The sequence below is a fragment of the Clavelina lepadiformis genome, chromosome 7, assembly GCF_947623445.1.
Source record: "Clavelina lepadiformis chromosome 7, kaClaLepa1.1, whole genome shotgun sequence".
NCBI classification, from domain to species: Eukaryota; Metazoa; Chordata; class Ascidiacea; order Aplousobranchia; family Clavelinidae; genus Clavelina; species Clavelina lepadiformis.
The window spans coordinates 10,816,681-10,834,312 of NC_135246.1; the positions used below are offsets into that span (position 1 = coordinate 10,816,681).

At 35.3% G+C, this 17,632-nt stretch overlaps 1 long non-coding RNA gene across 7 annotated transcripts; it reads right to left on the reverse strand.

Moving 5' to 3' along the window:
* On the reverse strand, positions 1 to 14,682 carry LOC143464468 (uncharacterized). 7 transcript variants are annotated; one of them, XR_013118508.1, is made up of 6 exons: positions 12,373 to 12,579; positions 4,612 to 4,809; positions 4,399 to 4,444; positions 4,099 to 4,174; positions 1,982 to 3,875; positions 1 to 1,842 (listed from the first exon to the last, which is right to left on the reverse strand). It is a non-coding gene; the product is annotated as an uncharacterized LOC143464468 (long non-coding RNA). The 7 variants fall into 7 exon arrangements; XR_013118506.1 differs by having other exon boundaries at positions 4,099 to 4,204; XR_013118505.1 differs by having other exon boundaries at positions 1,982 to 3,682; positions 3,754 to 3,875; positions 4,099 to 4,204; positions 4,399 to 4,809.
* Between the last annotated feature and the right edge of the window lie 2,950 nt (positions 14,683 to 17,632).

Consider the following 17,632-nt stretch of genomic DNA (forward strand, 5'->3'; position numbering starts at 1 on the left):
AATTAAAAATATGTGTTCCATACCTGTAGATAATGTCACAACGTATATGAATAGTAGTATAGAGTTGCCACCCTAAGAATCCCACCATATGGTTGCCTGCAGGCCCTTAAGGAGCATCAAAGACTTAAAACTAAGATCTCTATGATTTTGTTGGACGTCCTACATAGGGCTTTAAAAAACATGTTTAGACCAATCAGAAGGCAGCATGGTTGGTGTTGTTTCTTAGCCTGGGAATTACCCTAGCAGTTGGCGTGCTTCAATGTCCCAGGTCGCATCCAGAATTATGCTATAAACTAGCATGTAAGTAGCTAAAATTGGGTTTTTAGACCAAAAATTCTAGTGTTTATTTTGGGCCTCTTAAAAAAGTTTGAATCATGGTTTTTTGATGGCATATTATGGAATGGTAGTTCACAGCATACCAAATTGACACGCAAAATTTCAGAGAGCCCCATAGAAGATTTTTCGAGTAAACAGTCTTTTAGTAAATTTACTGTATAATAAAACAAACAAAGACTTTATGGCGTTTTTTGGTCTTTGACGCCCCCTTAAGTTTACCACCAGATCCCATTTTCGCGAGCGTCAACACGTGGTAGTGAATTGAAAATAGCCTAGGTAGTTTGCAATAAGATTAAATGTCTTATTGCAATTAGATTGTAGAAAAGGTTGACTATTCCAACACCGCTTTGTATAAAGAAACTAAACATCTTATGCATAGTTTGCATATGATTGTAGGCCTAATAAGAAAGAAAAGATTAACCATTCCAATAACGTTTTGTGAAAAACAAAACGATAGCTATTGCCACGATGCTTTGAAAAGATTATGGCGGTTCAAGCCGATGCTGCATTTCATTCGGGTCAGAGAAGAACAGTGGAAAGCTGGACTTTCAAATAAACAAAACATTTCGCGTTATAATGAAGGTCATTCGAATGCGTTGCAATCAATCAATTCGCGTCAGTTGTGGTTTGTTTTCAGAATCTAGAGGGATGAAGGGAAGACAATTAGACTAGCCTTTTTGAAAAGAAAAGAGCAATAGCTATAGCCAAAACGGTTTGAAAGGATTATTGCATTTCAGTCAGTGCTGAAACACAGCATGAAAAAATAATAGTTTGCTAATGTCAAACCAGTGCATAAAGAATAATAACAAGTTGGTCTTTATATACCGGTACAAGGAATTCCTTTCCATAGCTGGTTATAGCGGAGTGTGTTGATCGCAACAAATTCAAGTATAAGAAAGTTATAGTAAAGTTAGATGACTCTTGTGGTACTTTACCTCAGTTAGAATCGTGCTAAGTTGAAAGCTGAGACGATTATTGTTTTAAACGTTAATAGGTCTTCTGTTAAGAACCATTGTGTAAGCGTGAATATGTCTACTGCTAAAAAATAGAAAAGAATTAAAACCGAATACGAACCACTTAATACTCCTCCACCGATGAAAGTCACACCTGAGAATGAATACAGTCGTGATAACAGAAACACTGAACGCCTATCGTCAGGTAGAAGTACTGAATCGAACGTTCAAGTACGAATCTGACCGCTGTTTTACAACGCTGAAATACCATCAACAAGTAGAGGTGTTAGTAACTCGAATATGGATATGAACATTCCAGCTAATTTTCGCAATTCGGTACGTGTCAACAGAGAATGTCAAAATGTAAGAGTCAACAATCCATTTCCGATACGTGTGAACAGAGAACGTCAAAACGTAGGAGTCATCCAACCTAATTGTCACAACTCGGATTGAATTCGTAGAGTGCATTTTCAAAACACCTTATCCTGTTCTAGCCCAGATCATTTGATGGATGGTGCGTTTGAAGATGGTGTCACAGATGAAGAACTCGTAGCTGCCGTTGAAAAATATAAAGCTTTAGAAATAAGAAAGTGCTTTAGAGATCTACTGGATGAATAATCCTATTAACTATTACTTGACATTTCAAAAGAACTCTCGATTGGTTTATAATCGGATATGTAGTGTTTATACACCTTTCTGTTGAATAATTGTGAGAACACTGATCAGTGTCCTGTTGTTATTCCGTTATCTTCGCCTTGGTGGTGTTTGTAATCCAAAAACAATGTTCATTAAAATAATACCAAAGAAACATTTAATGAACGTAACTTACTCTTTTAATACAGACAAGGACAACATATGTTTGGACTTCAAACATGTCTTATGGAGATAGTAATTACAAGTTGGGGCATTATCATCCTTCACAGCATCAGTGACCGAAAGCGAGTCCATCTTCTTTGGGAGGTCGACAGTATTTGACTTCTCTTCTGCTGGGTGGTCTTCATCAATTGTTTGCAAATTTAAATTATGCACTACTTGCAGAGTGCGTTGAAGTGTTTTCCATTTTCTTGAGTGTTTGATTGCGAGATGAATGAGTGAAATCAACCACATTTATATGGTAAGTACGTCACAGCATGACAGAGATTAAAGAATATATAAAGATTTCTTGAAAGGTCAACTCTTTAATACTACCATGGACTGCAACACGTATGGTCATTAATTTATTTTCAGTGAATCTAAAAGATAGTTAAACAAAGCAAACAACTTTCTATATCAACCATCAACAGAACTCATACAATGTTACAAACTACTTTCTACACATCCAAAAGGACAAAACACACAAGACAGTTTATAATTACCAATTTACAAATTGAAGACAGAGGTTACAGTGTATTACGTTGTTGCTAATATCACACAAAAAGTTAGCAATTTAACTTGACAAAAACAATTACCCTTCTCTACTAAGACATAAAACTGCACAACTGAGCTTTGTCAACAATGAAAAAAAAACACACCATTAGAAGTGGACCGATACAAAGCAAGTCAGAATAGCTTTGCAGAATCATAATACCTGAGTGAAAGATAAGAGCAAATGCAAATACTAACACTGTCAAACTTGAAGACTAAAAATATATAAATTTAACAACCTTGATGTGACATAGTAACCTAGCTAGGTGACCTAGGTGGTTTAGCTAGTAACACCTAGGATAGTAACCTAGATGGTTTATCTAAAGCAGAGACAAAATTCCTCATAATAAAGGCTATTAAACATTTAGGTTCAAAATTACCGTTCAATTATATATTTTTCAAACAAATCATAAGGAAATTGCATTATGTTGTATTGATCTTTTCTAGAGCAAAAGATAGATGAAAATTTATTATTTGAAGCTCATATGAATATGTTTGAGATTCATTGTGTCAATCAACATGATACTTCTGTTTTCACAAACCTGAACAATTTTCAATGCGGAACAACCCTTCAGACAAATATTTTCATATGCTATACAAGTGCCTCCTACTTAAAATGTTGATGAATTACACCAGCCGAACACATCTTGGTTAGTAATTGTACGTTTATCAACACACCATTCTACGAAGGCTTAATTTTGACAAAGCCAATTGATACAAGGTTCTGGATTCGGGAGCTAATGCAAAAATAAAAGCATATCATAGTTTAAAGAATTATAATTTATTAATTATCATACGTTCCAATATCTTGTGAAATCTAACGATCAACAGAATGACGCTTTTCCTCATGCTACAAGATGGGAATCTCATCAATAAACTCACAGGACGTGTTAAGGTCACCACAGCCAACAATGTCCTCAGAAAACAGATGCTAAATCAATCCAAATAAGCAGAAGTTCGGATAAAATAAAATTTCACATGATCGTTACCTTCAAAAATTTAAACAAATTTTATCGTTTCTTTCTATTAATTGCATGTACAGTATCCTGCAAACACTGACTTTCACAACGAATGCAAAATGTTGAAAATGAAAACTGTTAACTTTAAAACATTCTTTTGTATACTTCGGCCATTTTATTTATGGCATTCATTTCTTCTGGATTGTTCCTCTTGAACGAGGCACTAAAATTAAATATTTACATAAACGTCATTGACCAAAAAAATTCCAACATTATTTATGACAATTTACTGGTGGTTGAATAAATACTAATTAAATACAGCAAGAACGAACTCACGATATTCAAAGAAATCAGTTATACAATACGATATCAGCAATATAATATCATGTTGAGTCTATTGCATGTTATTGATTTCAAATTGCTTAAAAATAATAAACTTTTTTTACTTTGAAAACGTTTTGGATGGACTTTTTGTTCAGTTCTTTGTTTCCTTTTCCGTTACAATCTTAAGCTTGTCCGTTTCTTGTTAAAAAACACAAGTCTTATGTTTATCTGTAATTTAAATAACCATAAATTTCTTCATAAAATTATAAAATTGTAACACAACCTAACAAAAAATCGACAGGCTTATTGCAATTCTACAAATTTGGTTATCCGCATACGAAAATCACCAAAAGTCATTTGGCCTTCATTGTGATCTAGATCAAGGTTATTGTTATGTCATACATTATAGTCAAATTACTTGCCGGTAATAACATTCTGCTGCTGTTGTTTTCGTTGCGCCTTAGCCAACTAAAGTCAGAAGTGTAGGTCATAGGAGTTTAGTTTTTGTCCAATTAGGCGTCATGAAAAGAAATTAGCAACGTGAAGCTCCGTAATTGAATAAATTAAGATTGTTATAAACATTAAAAATCCGAAAGCCCAATCTCTTGCGCCCGTAAAGTTACGGTACATCTCACCTATTGGTCATGACTTCAAACCAAAGTGTTGCCCGGTGTTATTTTCATACACAAGAATTTGTGGACGTGGCGAGGAAAAAAGTGTCACTTCAGTCGACCAACTCCACTCTTCCCTACTTCATTTTAGTCCCGATACCAAATGAAGTACAAGCAAGCGGCCATTCCGCTGCAGACGAAAATCACTTGAGTCCGCTTCACCTGCGACAACCGTATTACATCATTAACGTTTGAATGTAGCAATAAGACGGTGTAGAAACTGCGATTATTATATCAGTCAAATGAGCCTAAAAATAAGGCGTTGTCTTGCGAAACTTCTGCACGCTATTGCAGCGTGATTTTACAAAATTCCTTCAAGAAACTGTGTTTAAAAGCATGTCATTTAAGAGTTGGAATTTTTGTTTTGCTGATCCACGAAGTTTGTAACGCGCTTTTATGAGCTACTAAGTTAATTTAATCCCTCATAGTGTTGAATTATCACTGAACCTGCTAAAAAGCACAAGAGTACTGGATTTGTGCATTTGCAGACCTCTTAAACGTTTCAATTTGATATATTTGTTGGTATAATTCCAATAAAAACTAATGTATATTTCAAGACAATAATAATGCTGATCGATCGTGAATATAAAGTTTACTTTTAGAAGATAAAAAGATAAAAAAAACAAGACTAAAGTCCTATGTCATGGATTTCTGGCCATGCTTATTACATTTTACGAACAGTTTGATAAAGATCATTCATGCCAAACTTTTTCAGTAGCCTATTATACATTAATGCATGTCTGTCGCAGGATTACTTTCTTGGTTTCAGCAAGAAACATTGTTAAAACCTCCACAAGATTGGAGGAATCGAGTGGATGTTTTTGCGACAGATTTCGATGAAATGTTACAAAAGGTATTTTTCATCACGGCAACCATGAAACTTCCAGCGCCAAACATTCTATTTGGAATTTCAAACTAATAAATAGCAAAACCGAATTTTTAAAGGAAGGTCTTATTGAGAGGCTACATTCGCTGCTGGTTGTTTGCTATGCGGTAGTTTTTTGTTTTTGATTATTTCCATTTTGGTAAATTTCGTGTAAAAAACTTGTGTAGTGCTATTTTGCTGGAATTTCCCAAAGATCCTCTTTAAGTCGGATCATGTGAGATGGTTATAGCCTACAGTATGCACTATGCCTGTAGAAGCTCTTGAAGGCAACAAGTGCTAGATAAGTGAAGAAATGCGCCAATCAACGAAAAGCATGAAAAGTAAACTTATATTCACGATCGATCAGAGATTGGGCTTTCGGATTTTTAATGTTTATTATAATCTTAATTTATTCAATTACGGAGCTTCACGTTGCTAATTTCTTTTCACGACGCCTAATTGGACATAGGCTAAATAGGCTTGCGACTTCATCTCGCAAGCACAAACTCAAGAAAATGGAAAACACTTCAACGCACTCTGCAAGTAATGCATAATTGAAATTTGCAAACAATTGATGAAGACCACCCAGCAGAAGAGAAGTCGAATACTGTCGACCTCCCAAAGAAGATGGACTCGCTTTCGGTCACTGATGCTGTGAAGGATGATAATGCCCCAACTTGTAATTACTATCTCCATAAGACATGTTTGAAGTCCAAACATATGTTGTCCTTGTCTGTATTAAAAGAGTAAGTTACGTTCATTAAATGTTTCTTTGGTATTATTTTAATGAACATTGTTTTTGGATTACAAACACCACCAAGGCGAAGATAACGGAATAACAACAGGACACTGATCAGTGTTCTCACAATTATTCAACAGAAAGGTGTATAAACACTACAAATCCGATTATAAACCATTCGAGAATTCTTTTGAAATGTCAAGTAATAGTTAATAGGATTATTCATCCAGTAGATCTCTAAAGGACTTTCTTATTTCAAAAGCTTTATATTTTTCAACTGCAGCTACGAGTTCTTCATCTGTGACACCATCTTCAAACGCGTCATCCATCAAATGATCTGGACTAGAACAGGATAAGGTGTTTTGAAAATGCACTCTACGAATTCAATCCGAGTTGTCACAATTAGGTTGGATGACTCCTACGTTTTGACGTTCTCTGTTCACACGTATCGGAAATGGATTGTTGATTCTTACATTTTGACATACTCTGTTGATACGTACCGAATTGCAAAAATTAGCTGGAATAGTCATGTCCATATTCGAGTTACTAACACCTCTACTTTGTGACTGATTGTCGCAGTTTGAAGATGCCGTTGACATTGCGAGCCACGACTAGCATTCAGTAACTGAGTTACAGAATCAGACGTTCTCAGAGCTTTCATGCAAGTTATAGATTCTAGAATGAAGTCGGATGATTTGCAAATGTTGCGCAATGATCTGATCTACTTCATTAGCCACCTTCACTGGAAATTAGGATTGCTATGTAATCAATTACAACTTTTAAAAATGTTTTTTGCCGGTTAGATTAATCACTATATAACTTGCCATAACAAGTTTTTTGTCTTTGGACGTAATGTCGCATGCTTGCGTTGTCATATGCACCACTGTTTCTGGACTTGAATGGCGGAATTTTACAATTTTTAATTTTAATTTTAATAACATGCAGTTGTTTTGACGCGTTCTTGAGTTGCAATAAAGAATGTCTTCAAGTAGTATTTTTTTTGAATAAGCAAAATCGATGCGAAATTGAAAACTAAACAATTTATTTCATTTTGCCATATAAGAAAGGACATAATGTAGGCCCACGTACTTCTGTTAACTTCGTTATTGGAATATGGATTATATTAACTAATTTTCTATGCCTAGTTGCTTATCACCTACCGTGTTCACAACAGTAACACAACGCTGTAAAACCTTTGACTTAAAGCGTATTAAAACTTGTAAACAGCTGGCAAAGCTAAAGCTAAGTGCATTATACCTGATATCAACTTTAGCAATAGTTTATATATTTTACAGCTGTATATATTACCATTGTCTTGAGATGAAAGTTTTCGACGAAAAACTGTATTTAGATAAAATGAAAGGGTGCGCTTAAAAATAGTTCAAGATATGGAAAAGAATTTGTTTATGTTTTTTCCTAAATGTGGTGTAAATGAAGTGAAGCATTAAATGATGAGTTGAAGTTCATCTCAAACTTTTTCATTTTAATATTATGACGATTTGGCAAATCTTTCTGGAATGACAAAATGTTTTTACTTTTCAGAGGGTTTTTAAATTGATTTTTAGGCGCCACTTTGTCAATGGAAGCTCGTATTCGAGAATTGCAAGAAGAAAGAAAATGCAAAATATGCTTGGATCGAATTGCTGATGTGGTTTTTGTTCCATACGGTCATCTTTGTAGCTGCACTGAATGTGCACAAGCTCTCAGAAAGTGCCCAATATGCAGAATGAAGATTGAAAAATCTATTCGTACTTTTATGTCGTAAGAAGTCTGTGTGTAGGCCTATGGCAAAACAAATTGGACAAAAATCAAAATCATCACGTGGTAAGGTATGGGGTTGGCCAAGTGGGACAAAATTGCGTAATCGTGGGACAAGCATAGAGTATAGTGGTGGGTTGGGATTGTTGTCGGCCAAAGTAGGTGGAAACATTACATATAGGAAATAGGAATAAAAAGGTTCGGCGTGCACGTTGATAAAGCTCGTGCGTGCAGCCGCCATCTTACACATACTAAAACGTTTTCGTTTACTTTGGCCAACAAAGATCCCAACCCACCGCTCGAATTTTTGTTAATGCATAATTGCTGACGATTTCGCGTTTTTGTCCCACTTGGCCAAACCAATACCTTACCACGTGATGATTTTGTCTTGTCCAGTCTGGCCTGCCATGTGCGTACGTATAGGATCCACTTGTGGATACCCCCTGGTGTGCCGTACTTTGACGTTAGTTAGGGGGCTTACGATCTGAATTGTAGGTTTGTTAAGACTAATTATTATCAGACACTCATAAACAACTTCTGATCAAAACCAAAACGGCGCAATAGCATCATTACGTTTTTATTGTCTGGCACAAGTTCGACATGCAAAGACAGGAAAGTTAACAGCAGAGTACCCTGTACCTTCTTCCACAAGAGCTTCATTTACCCAATTCTGCGGCGTTGCGTCAGAACTGAAGTCATAATCAATGGCTGGGCAATGCTCGATTTTAATGCATATGTGTAAGTAAAAGTTTGATTTTGTCTCATGGTCATAGCGGGTGTTTCATGTAACATGCTTATCTTACGTGTTGCACTTGTGTATTAATTGAAGGTTAACCATTGCTTTTCGAGCAGAAAATTCCGGCTGCATACTAAATATATGGTTAGCGACTAAAAAGCTAGTAACTTTTTTCAAAACTGCTAGGTTAATATAGTCTTAACTCTGAATGGCGTATTATAAAATCTTAAGTTAGATTGCACCATAATTTCTTGTCCATAGTTTTCTATCTGCTTTATGCTGGGTTTATTTTTGTGTATTTGTATTGTACAGTATAGGCCTATTGTTTTTGGAAGTGTTTTAAGAAACTTTTTATTACAATGTATAAGCTATAAATCATTTGTAAAGTTTTTATTGTATATACAACGATTTACTACAAACAAATATCCCTCCAAAAAATAAATGACAATGAAGTCGCCTTGTAAATGAAATGCATAAATTTTACGTACAGAGGTGCCTTTTTGTGCGAAACTGAACATCGTAAGTTCACCCGACGTCAAACAAAGTCCTGTAGAGTAAGATATTTAAGAGACATTATAGAATGTTGTCATTCGTTATTCTTTGGTGACTTGTTCAGTCATTAAAATTTCGACCGAAGATGTCGTCGCGTGGTGTGGCCTACAGCTTTTCAAACTGCTTGCGTTGTTTCTGTTGGGAAGTGTTCGTTTGGCTTCTTTTCTAATTCTCAACCACAGTTTGCGAGCTATGGTCTGTTCGCATTTAGCCTACTTTTCTTGTTTTTATGTTTATGCATGTATTTAATAAAGATGCAATTGTGTTCTGGTGAATTTTGTCCGTTCGTATGTCACGCAGCACAACGACTTGTCACGTAACTAGTGTTTGCTAAAGCAACAGAGTTAAAAAAAAATTTCTTTGGTTTAGGTCTTTAGGAGCTTTATTACACGACGTTAAACTTAAAACATGTAGCCTACTTGGAACAGTTTACATGTAGGGCTACGGTGCCAAACAAACAACTTTGTGGTAGGCAGCTGTAAGGAGTAAATGTACGGCGACGGCCTTATCCTCGATATCTTAAGTCATAAGATTGACCTGAACAACGGTCGATTTCCTACGTTGAAAACCAACGTGCTCACCAGGAAAGAGCGGGCGAATTAGGTTTTTGAACGGGATAAACGAAAGATATATAAGAAGATAACCTTTTTGTTTCCCCTGGTGTCTTCTGTATCGTGACTTCTTGAGTTCTCCCGTTTTAGGAATTTCGTGTCGCAAGTAGTAGTTAATTCTCGGTCCCTACTTTATCACGTCTTATCGATTGAACATTTTGCATTTTAACCAAAAATCTATTCAACGCGCAGTATTTTAAGCACAGATTATAGCCAACGTAAAACTTGCTGATTAGATTGACATAGTAACCTGACAGTTACAAAACAAAACAGCTGTTGGCTCACATGCAAACCGTTCGTTGATATACCTTAATTAGCCGAAGTTATTTTATCGGAAAGCAAGTATAGGATGGCAAAGTTCAGCAGGGTGATGTGCCTGCAGTCCTTGCTTTTATACCGGCAGTGAAAGGTTTGCTATCAACATATTTAGCCAAAAGTTTCTCGGTAGAGACAGCTGCAGTGTTGTGGAACAGCAGAAATTTCATAGTCTCCGGGATAAGCTACAAAAATCTCAAAAGTCAAAACGCGCCATCAAAAACAATCACTCAAAGTAAGCCAACGATTCCTATTGGAAAACTCATCTTCACTATCAATTGGTATGGAGAGGAAAATAAAACATGTCGTAATTTTAGGTCATATTTAGATGTTTACTAAACCCAGCATATAGCCTCATATAAGCACAAGTACCATATTCGGCTCGGCTATATATGATCTTTATTCAAAATTTCAATTTCAAAATACGTCATTATCTGACACCAAAAAAACGTTCAAAACCAGACCAGTGCGAAAGGTAGTTTAGAGTTGCAGTCCATATCCTATTGATAAAATACTGTTTAAAGATAAAAGTAAGATGATTGAAAAAGACCAAACACATGAAACTACCAGTTGCCACGCCCATTGGTAAATATTTATAGCCATATGACAGCCATTTTATATTCTTGGAAATTGGAAAATCCTTAACCCGAAGGTTAGTTTAAAATATGGAAAAACATCAACCGAGGTTATTTAGATGTTAGAATTTGAACTATTTGCGAATGAGTTTTTTTAATATCCTATGACATTCTTGCCGTATATCTTAAACCAGCATACTCGATGCAAAGATGGTAGATTTTGATAACCATGCAAGACTTATCGCACAAAGCTACAGTATATTTAAGAAAAAGCTGTTTTATAAAACACTGTTCATTTCTAGCGATATCAAACATTTAAGCAAAAACACCGTAAACGAAAATTGTTTGGCGCATCTTTAGTTATGCTGATAACGAATTGTTTGACGTTCTACACTATTTAGCAATATGTTAACACCACGCACATCTACTTGAAACTAAACAAGTACGCCTTGTAATGTAAAGGCATTATGGTGGTTTCGCAATGCGATATCAGTAGAATCAGTTTTGGAGTCTTCACAAATTATTTCAACATTGTTTTGCCTTGTAGTAGTGATGATGTTTTCCGCAACTTTTCAAAGTAGACCGAATCTGTCACAATGGCTGTGCTGTTAGCCGATAACAATTTTGTATTAAACGCGAGCATGTACGAGCAGCAGGGTTTCAACATTGGAAGATACGCGCTTTTTTCAGAGAAAACCCGCGGGGAATTCCCGAGGGTTTTTTTTTACGTTGCCTTGCATTTTGTTGCTTCATTATACAGTATTTATTTCATTGGTTAGAACAGCTACATTTTGGTATTTACGATGGTCCATTTCGTGCTATGAAACCGTCATCTGTTTTTATATTATTTAAGCCAATTATAGGCTCTGCTTACAACAACAATATGCTTCGTAGACTAACTAGTAACCATGTCTATAATTGACCAATTTACCAATGCTTTCAAAGAAACAGACTATACATGCTTTCAACTTGTCGCTCGAGCTCTAAGCCATTTAATAATACCAATAAAGCGGGTGAGCCCTATGTGGACACCTAATGGCAAGAAACAGACAATATTTCATTCGCGTGTAACGCCGTTCAGCAAACTACGCATTTCGAAAGCGACTGATAAGTGTTCAGATTAATTTTATCGAAGGTTTTGTCCGGGCTTCAACACAACACTTAAATGTACCGCAAAATCGTTTAGCAACGTAGCCTATTTTTTTGTAATGCTTGTTACCACACAATCACAAACGTTTCTTCTACACACAATGATAACACGACGTGAGTTTGCATTAATTTTACGGTAACGACCAATACTTGAATTAAATATCATAAAATATGTTATGCACCCTTGGCTTTATGTTTATCTTTCAAACAAAAATTTCTTTTTATAAAGCTGATACCATATAAACTGTTATTCCCAAAAATTAACGAAACTTCTCAAATAAAAGGTTATTGAATAAATCTTTCAGCAAAGCAACTCCTAATGTCTTAAAAACATACAACTATCGTACTATTTAGGCTACTAGTACCTAACTAATAAAGTCGTGTAGTAATCAACAACGAGTACGTATTGTATTCATATTACTTACAACATAAAAATGTTTTCTAGCGTCCGCACGAGCTCGTTGTTGTTGCCCGTCATAAATGGTCATCGTACTTGTTAAAAAAATTGCTCGTTGTTCCTCAGTACTACAGCATTAATATAGCTATAAGCTCCTACGTATGTTTTCATGTTAGCCACGATCATCTCGTTTTTGCTCATCTATTAAATTATAGCTTATACCAGTTCAAACGCAAGTCGCCTGTGTGTCGAAAAGCGATAGCAAGTATTAAGATCTTGTACATGTGATATGAGATACATCTATATTAATTAAACAACCTAACGGAGTGTACAGCAACTTATTTGACGATTATCTACACCGTTACAGTTTTTAAGTTATTACAGTTATTAGTTTTTGGAGAAATTATGTAGTTTGAAGATATATTTGTCAAGAGGAATTACGTCTTTCTGCCTATAAAAGCCTGCCTGTCTATATCTTCTATCTTTATCTATGTCCTGCCTATATCTTCTGTCTATAAAATCTTGAATGCTTGCAAAACGCCGGTGCAAGATAATAGAACATAGACTCGTGCTTCAGTCCAACGCTTTTGTCATACTATATCGTCTAAGATCAGTTTCCCACGATTTCACCAAACCACCACATTTTGTTAATTAACTCCGGAAAAAATTATTTTGACACAATTAAAATATGTTAGAAATGGATTCACTCTTTAATAATAAATATACGGTATACTAGGCCTATTTGTATAAACTGTAAAGGCTTTAGAATTCCAATGGGTAATTGTCCTTTTTCAACACATTGGAAGCTTTTTGCATTTGAGAAGGAACGTGATGGACTTGATTAAATTTTGTAAAAGTATTTGCCAGCCAGTAAGAACCAGAAGAATTTGTGACAGTTAAAACTGTGTAAATTGTCCGTAGCAAAATTTTTCTGCGAAATTTTTTTTTGGTGAGGAAATTCTTCTGACAGAAAGCTGCCAGCCACACAAGCGATAATAACTGAAAATGTTCATGTATGTGCCACCAGAACGCGCTAATTGACACTCTTAGATGTACGGTATATTTCCGTAAAATTGGGTATTGGAAACCTAACTACATGGTCAGTAGTTTATACCCTTGTTTGTACACTTGACGACACGTTCTCAACCTGCCATAAAACAGATCGTATATAGACCATATCGAAGCTAAATTCAAATTAAGTTCACTAAAAATCGCTTTCGTAACGCTTCGAAAAACTTCTTCATTTTTCTGGATTCAGTTGTTCTATGAAACCGAGTAAAAACAGAGTAATAATCTATAAAACTGTTTTGAATGCAAGGATGTCGGAATTTGCAAACTCTGTAACGCTGCTGCTGCTGCGTTGTTTTTACTTGAAATATTCAAACACGGTAAATTTAATGAAAGTGACTATTTCACCGTAAGTATATAGGTCACGCAACCCGTGGTTAGAAATAGGCGGTTAGATTAGGATAATTGGTATACAAAAAAGTTGATTTTAGCAATTTTTACCTTAATTTGGATAAAATTTAGATAAAGTAGATATATATCTAGGTAACCATCTTTTAACATTTAAATTACATTAACAAGAGACGCTGACCAATAGCCTTAAAACGTAGGGATTTTTTCGATATTATAGTGACAGTCAAATTCATTCCAGTCCAAAATGTATCAGATCATAATCATTATTACATGTACACTTCAACTTAAGTCAAGTTTCAGTATGACAATAACGAAAATCTTTTTTGCTTTCCAGTTCTTTCGCACACTTAGTCTTGGCCACTGCTCAAACCAATCCCATTTTTCTCGACTTTACAGCTTCTTCTACGACGGTGGGCCAGTATAGCTGACAGATACCGTATTTTGCTTGTCGTTATAAATTTAACACAAACCAAACAATGTAATACTCCTTCCAGGTATAAAATAAAAAGGGAGAAAAACGGAAAAATTGTACGTTCAAAGCTATTTTTCATGATTTCTTGTTACCCTAAATAAAATTTTATAATATATAAACCTAGACCTAACTTAAATCTACCTTCTAATTTAAATCTAGCTTCAATTAAACCGTAAATAGCTTAAATCGACTTTTTACCTACCTATTCTCCAAGCGTAACTGCGTGACAAATTTATTGTAAAATAGTTGATCACTCTGAAATAAAAATGCCTACCTTTATAACATTCCACTTTGTTTTCGATCGCCAAGTGAGGAAGTCTTTTCGCAGCTGCCCCGTTGAACCAAAATGGTTGCTTTTGTATCGTATGGCGTCAATGTAAACATACCGGTTTTCGTTTTTTGAGAGAACATGACCGTTGTAAATTGTGTGACCTTATGCACTTTTTAGTTTCATTTCGTTTCTAAAACGAAGGGAAGTGAAACTAAAAAGCAGAACTCTACAAAGTGAAGGAAGCATAGTGCTGATATCGTTAACTGCCTTTGACGCTGTGAAAAACACTACGTGTGGACTGCGGAGCTTATGTTAGTGTTTGCTTTACCAAAAGAGGTTAAAATGTGTGTCACTGATTTTGGGTTGAGTTTAGATTCGATACGAAAACAAGAACGACGTATTTGGGGAAAAGAGTTCTAATCATTAGCCGTGTTTAACACCGTCAAGTGACATACAGTCTAACTGTGTTTCTCTTAGTTTAGCATTATGTACCTTGAAAATACAAGTACATCACTTGTACTTCAGTCTTTCATTGCTAGATACTTATTATGCGACAGTAGTTCGGCTATTGTAAAAGACTACAATATATATCGCTGCAAGATTTTACCATCACATTCGAAGTTTTGTCTAGACTCGGGAGAGTTCGTTTTTTTTGGCTGTCAGAAAGAAGTTTCGCTACGGTTTCTATGCTGCTCCTTAATAACGATTGACATTTCGTGCAGTCATTAAGGAAGAGAAAATTGTTCGTTCTGAGCGTTGAAATAGTGAACAAGTTGTATTTCTAATACTGTCATGCCTAAGTTAGGTTAATGTTTGTATGTACGAATTTGCAGTAAACCAAATGTTACAAAACTTATAAAATCAACTTGTCGAACTTAAAATTAGCCTACCCAAAAAATGTTTTGTTTGCACAATATTAACTTAACTGTCAACTTAAATCTAGAGATCATTGTGAAAAACCACAGATTTAGAACTGCAGTTCATAAATATACACTAAGTTAATAGTCGCCAGAATAAGTCGTTAAAAATAACTAAAACATGATACGCAAGTTCTGCGGCTATGCACTTAAAAAGCCGCTGTGCGCGACGGATGAGTTTCGAAAGCGTTTTAATATCAACAACAATATCATCATTGAAAAAAGTTCAGAGAAAGCGTAATAATTTCATGAAAGTAATAATTTCTGGTATATTTTCCATACTTAACCAAACACAGTCTTGGTCTTGTTCCACCCCTTAAAGGTTTTATTGCAATATTTTTGATTTTATTGCCGAGTTAATCTCATTCCTTCGATAAAATTATTAAAATCACTTTTCGTGAGGCTAGTTTGTATAATAATTTTTCCGATTGGTTTCAAGACGTTCTTTATCTACTAACTTATTATATTATCTAAGAGTTGAACACAACTAAGAGTATAATAAAATCAGTATTTCACAAGCAAATGGAAGTTAAAACCGTATAAATTAACTACAGTGTAGAGTTAACCTTGCATCTTTTTGACGCATAAATTATAATTGTTTGAATTTTCATCAGTTTCATTTGAAATTGCAAAGATCAGAATTTTTTGAATCACAATAATTTTCAGCTTGCAATGTTTCCGCAAAATACAGTGTCTTTTCAAGCGTTTTGATTTCTGAGAACCTGGTTTTTAAACAGCTATTTCAACCCGACAACCATTACTTTTATGTCATCACCGACTGCACTATTTTTTGGTGTACCGACACTTAATCACGCGACACTTAATCACGCGACATTTAATCACCGACACATAATCACTAGGACATTTAATCACGCGACACATAATCACTAGGACATTTAATCACGCGACTTGGATACGTAATCACGCGACATTTAATCACGCGACACATAATCACTTGGATGCGACTGCCAAAGGCTTCCTTGGTTTTTCTTTTAGAACTCCCCGACAATTGTTTCGACTCCGTTGCGCCGGCTTTCTCTATAATGTTTCTTTAAATCAACACCAGCTTCATAAAGTCTAATTGTTATATTGTCCGAAAGTATAACCTATGTAATATCTAACATTATTCTACTGTATTGTCACCGAAGCTCTTGACCAAAGTACCATCAAAACGTTACACCGTAAAATACAATGCTACTTGAAACTGTGTCAGAGCGTCGGTTTTGGAACTCTGGAACAATGCCAATGAATGAATTATTACAATTTACTATCACGACCGCCACATCTCTTTGTATCTATAACGACTGTGTCGTAAATGTGTGATTAAATGTCGCGTGATTAAATGTCCTAGTGATTATGTGTCACGTGATTAAATGTCGCGTGATTAAATGTCCTAGTGATTATGTGTCGGTGATTAAGCGTCGCGTGATTAATTGTCGCGTGATTAAGTGTCACCAAACCCTATTTTTTTATAAGAAACCCTTCATAAGACATTTTACTATGGTATTGGTCGAACGCAAAGTTAAAAACTTTTCATCTTTTATCATCTTTAACTTTTTTTTGCTGGTTTCAAGTGCGATTTGACAAAACTGCAAGGTTTTGTTTGAAACTTTACAGTAGACACCAACTCTGTTGTTTATATAAGTAAAGCCCTTACTTTCTAATTTACGATCTTTCTCAGCTTAAATGCTAAAACACGGCTAAGTTCTGAAATATAACATCTGAAATAAAGGAACAGACCGAAATTTGATAAAAGCTCTGTGGCCCACCTCAATTAAGGTTAGAGTATAGTCTTGCAATATTTAATAATAAAACAAGGGTTTCTGAGTTTTCCGGAAATACATCTTTACAGTGTCCTCTTAAAGTTGAGCATAATGTTTCTAGGCACTGTTCTAAAAATTATCAGTTATGCAAAATTTATTCCGTCCATGCAACTGAATTACAGAAGCGTTCATAAGCAGCGGGCGACCGAACCAAAGTTTTATTGTTATGCGTATAAGGTAGGTGTCCGGAAGATTAGTATAGGCGTGAATAACTGACGGAATATATCTCTCTGATGTTGTGATTTGCTTTAGTTTTCCTTATGCTTTTACAAGTTTTACTGTTGACACATCAGTATTACCAACTGATATAACCCACAATCGACAGTACGAGAGAATATAATCTAGCTTACATCAACCTATCTACACCTATTCCATACAAAATTTAA